This window comes from Chenopodium album, chromosome 1, assembly GCF_948465745.1.
Source record: "Chenopodium album chromosome 1, dcCheAlbu1.1, whole genome shotgun sequence".
Taxonomy (NCBI): domain Eukaryota; kingdom Viridiplantae; phylum Streptophyta; class Magnoliopsida; order Caryophyllales; family Amaranthaceae; genus Chenopodium; species Chenopodium album.
This window is the reverse complement of record NC_137834.1, coordinates 90,580,958-90,586,029: the sequence shown is the minus strand read 5'-3', so window position 1 is coordinate 90,586,029 and position 5,072 is coordinate 90,580,958. Positions and strand designations below refer to the sequence as shown.

At 30.2% G+C, this 5,072-nt stretch overlaps 1 pseudogene; it reads right to left on the bottom strand.

Annotated features, from left to right (window-relative positions):
• Positions 1–2,108: 2,108 nt before the first annotated feature.
• LOC145626573 (ethylene-responsive transcription factor ERF060 pseudogene) lies at positions 2,109–3,367 on the bottom strand (annotated as a pseudogene).
• Between the last annotated feature and the right edge of the window lie 1,705 nt (positions 3,368–5,072).

Genomic DNA, 5,072 nt, shown 5'->3' with positions numbered 1-5,072 from the left:
CCCCTAGAAGTAAGGGTTTTGGATGTAGTTCAAAATCTGAAGCATGAATGCATGATGCATTGAATAACCGTTCTCTGATTTAATTGTGTTTTGTTACAATCATGCTCATTTGTATCTCTCACATGGATTTTGGCTTTATTTATCTTAGATTTATGAGCCCATTGTAATGGTATATATATATATATATATATATATATATATATATATATATGTATATATATATATGTATATGTATATTTTACATTCTTTCTAATTCTTTAACGTGAGCACTGAGCAAGTTATTGTCCTACTACAACGTCCGCAAGACTACAAGAGATGGGTAACAACACCCATTTCATGTACTACCTCCGTTACAGGTTATGTGCAACGATTAGACATTTTTCCTCTCTGTTTTATGTCAAATTGTTGCACATAACCTGTAACGGAGGTAGTATGTTCAGCTCCATTCGGATACTTGACTAGTTGACTGTATGCAACTCATTATTAGATGGTTTCTACTCTTTGGCGCGGTTGTACCTTTCTACTTTGTTCATGTTACTAGGAAAATATTACATAGCCGTTTATTTTAATTAGAAAAATTATCTATTTTTTGATGTTATTAATCCCTCAACCACCCCCCCCCCCTCTAAATGATCGCAATTCGCAAATACATGTTTAATTCAATCCACTACAACTCTTAGAAGATTTTTATACTCATTAATCGTTTGCCTTCTTTGGCAAAAGTTTACAAATCTATGTTGATAAAGTAGAAAGACTTCTTTAAAAAAAGAGTCAAACGTTGTCATATCTCCATACTTTCAAGTTGCTGATTTTAAAAAGGTAGCATTACATAAATTATTATTCTATTTCTGTCTTCAACTGTGAAGCCGTATGTTATTGTTGTTATTCATTGATCGTATTGTATAATTGTATGCTTGAAAATTGTGTAATTAAAGATTTAAAGGGCATTGGGCTTCACAGTTTACACAGATGCCATAGGGACATCCCCCTTTGCTATAAATATTAGCACGACTGCACGAGCATGTTAGTATGTTGAATTGCATGTTTTAGAAAGGTTCAATTCACTTCACTTCACTTATCCATGTATGAGTGTATACCCATCCGCATTTAATTGTTTAGGGTAATAAAATATGCTGAATTACATTTAATTTGTCCAACATCGTGGTTGATATTATGATATACTCTAGTACTCCATATATTTTTTCATATGGTGAATAGACAAATTAGACATGTTGGTAATTTATAGGGTGTCTCGTAAATTAGTCTTGACAAATAACTTCGGATTTGATCCAATAAAAAAGCTATTTGTTGGGTTCTAATAGTGATACGTTCAAGAAAGCTGATTAATGTAAGACCTTGTTTACTTTGTCTTATTTTAAACAAAATAAGTTTCAAACTAACTTTTATGATCTTAATATTAAGTTTTTTTAAAAGGTTTAAAACAATGGATTATAAAGTTTAATTTTGAAAACTTTAGACTTTTTTAGCCCTGAAAAGAGAGGTTGAGATACTTTTTATGGATCCAACAAGTTCCCATAAAGCTATTCGGGTGGTTTAAACCAACAACCTCGCCTTTAAGCAGGCAATTTAGCTGATCATGTACACATTCTTCATAAACTATATGATTGAAGGTATGTAAGTGAGTATTGAGTTTTCAACACTGAATTTCGAAATCTCCGACATTATTGTGACTTTATAGATCTATAAGTCTTGATCATATTTTGTAATAGAATTTCAAAATTATGTTTTATGTATATGTCAATTTTAATCCTTTGGTCATCAAATATATAAATTTAAGTGCATTATAAATTTGTTAAATAAATTAAAATAGTATTACGGTATGACCAAATATTATCATTACCCGAGAAAAAAAAAATGTTGTGGCCTATTAAATAAACTCATAAAAGAAAATTGGTGTAATTTTAACATAAATTCTTATATGTGGCAAGCCATCATAGGTGTTACTTCGTTAGTGTTATAGGAATTACTCGGTTGGTGCTACAAGATTATTTTATCAATATTACAGAGTTATTCGACCAATGTTAAAAGAGTTACTTTATTCTTTTTACAAATGGTTACATGATGTGATCAGTCGCACAAAAAACGCGTTATAATTTTAAAAGCTAGCACAATGAAAACATTATTTAACAAAACACATGATGTACATTATAACATTTGTACTAATATAAAGTAAATAACTTACAATATGAAACTAAAGGAGCCTTCCAAGAACTAAAAATGAAAAAGCATGAAACCCTAACTTATCTTTGATTAAGCAGATTAAAAATTTCTACCCAACCAAACTTTAAAGTAAGATCCTAATACAGTGTATTGACAATATGACATGATAAAAACAATATTAACAACTTGCCACCCCTGCAAATGTCACAAAAACCCAATTTGCAGAACTAAGAATCAAAGGCAAGAATCAAATATTAGCCCAATCAATCTCAAAGGAAGGAAACTTGTTCAATGAAAAACTATTAAATTCATCCCAAGAAGATTCAGTAAAATCAATGAACGTAACGCCGGATTCCGGTGAACACGAATTCGTAGATGAATCATCTGAAACCACAGGTAAAACCTCGGCTTTAGGAACCAAAACTTGAGAAGAACTTATTAAAGCATTCTCTTCAATTTGGTAAGAAACAGAGGAAGAAACAGGGGAAAAACAGGGTTCCTCTGTTTTCCCCTGTTTTAAGGAAATATCCAAACTTTGACAAATAGCTTCAAGTTTAGCATTCACAGTAGAATGAAGTGGCTTATAATGACCAAATTGGGTGGTTACATAAGCTCCATGATGCTTAATATGAGGGAAGTTTAGACGAGCAAACTCTCCTCGAAGCTTATATGCCGCATTGTCGTAAGCTAAGGCAGCTTCTTCGGCTGTTTCGAATGTTCCGAGCCAAAGCCGAGTTCGGTTCTTAGGCAATCTGATCTCCGCAACCCATTTTCCCCAATGTCTTTGTCTTACACCCCTGTATAATTTTGTGGATTTGTTTTGTTTCATCAAAGTTGGCTTAGGAGAAAGAAGATGATTGGTTCTATAATTAGAACTTGAAGAAGGAGGAAGCTGAATTGAAGGGTTTTGAGGAATACCCATTTGATTAAACTCTTGATTAAACAAGTAAATGTTGTTGTTTAAAGGATATGAATTGTAAAACAGAGATGAATTTGAGGGTGTTTGTTGGAGTTTGATTTGTTCTTCTTTTAAAGGATTCAAAAGAAGAGGTTTGTTGGTATTATTGTTGTAGAAATCTAAAGCAGTAGCCATGCTAAATTTGTAAGTATTTCAAGTTAAGATTGAAGAAATTTAAGGATTTGAGAAAGAGAAGAATGAAGAAAGTTGTTAAATTGGTTAATGGTTTGTTTTATGAGAGTAGTAGTGAGTGGTGAAGGGCAGGTAGTCTTATATATAGTCCATAAACAACCGTGGGAAGGGAATGGACAATGGAAGAGGAGAGAGAAAGAATTATTCTTTTACTTTACTTAACAATTACTCTTCCTTTTTGTCAACTCCTTTTCTTTTTTCTTTATTTTTACTTCCTTTCTCACCCTTTTTTTTTTTTTTTTTTTTTTTTTTTTTTTTTTTTTGAGGAAAGTCCTTTCTCACTTCTTTGATTAATTGATTTATTCGTAATGTATTCTTGTAATGCGAATTCTATGCATTTGTTTTTTTTTGTTTTTTTTTTTGAAAGAAAAATTTTATGCATTTGTTTACATAATATGAGTGTTAAATGTTACTCCCTAATGAATATTTATACATTTTGTCAAACTAAAATTATGAATTATATTTGAAGATTTTCAACATACTAACGACTCATTCTAATTTTACACATTCAATTAATTAAGTTCTATGACCTTCTTCAAACAAAAAATTCTATAAATATAATCATATTGTTAATTAATAAGAGCAGTTTTAAAATAATTATAGTACAATGGAATATGAAAGCTTGATTAACTTATTATGAATTATGAGTGGTTATTATGGACTTAGCATGATTCCAACTAAATGCTCTTACAATAGTTATACCATCCAAAATTTTATATTTATTCAATTTAGTTGAAGTACCCAAAGTTTTTAAATTGAAAGATGGAGCCTAATATTGATAAAATAGTCAATAATTTTAGATCCTTTTAAGCAAGTACTCTTCATTAGTTTATAAAGAGTACAGTTTGTTACTCCATATAACCTTAAATATCATGTGCTTCGTAATTTAAAATGAGGAAAATACTATCTTATAGAAGAGGTTATTGGAAAAGTGAATAGATTTAACCAATTAATGATCCTATGTAATGATCATAACCTAAAATTGAAATAAAACAGTGATCACTTTTTCTAAGCGATGTTATAGTTGGTTCATTATCCTCAACCTATAAAAATGTAAAATGGTTGACTTGATGGATTTTTTATTCATGATCCACCCAAAAAAAAAATGAATTAAAAAACTTACGTCCAACACCACAATATAGTAGTATAAATGTTGGTAAGATGAAAAATGAAGCATTATTGTCCAGCCAAATTTAAGTGGAGTTGACACGCATTATTCTATATTATCACTTGAAAAAGCCAAGTCAAATAGGTTACGGGTATTAGAAGACTATCCAACAATGATTAAGATAAGCTAGTCATAGCCATTTCCCACTCATACCTACTACTTTATTATAAGACGGCAGGGAGAGTAATTTGTATTAATCCTTTTTATAGACGTAATAATAAAATAAAACCCCCCTTTTATTTTAAACTTAAGAATAATACTAGACATTGTTCTAAATTCTAATACTCCTTTGTAGATATCTCAAAAACTAACTTGATCAAATTGCAATCTAATTAAAAAAATATGGCTCGAAAAAATATTAAACACATTTGACTTGCGTTAAAACAAATATGATTTACTACACCACCTTTATATGAAATGACCTAAATTGATTATACCCGATCTTTAATCAACAAAAAAGACCAATTCGACATATCTACTTAAGAGGTGGTGGTTTTTTTTTTTTCTTTTTTGAAACACTTATGAGGTTGTTTGGTTCAACAGATGGTATAAGTTTCGAATAAAAAAAAAACA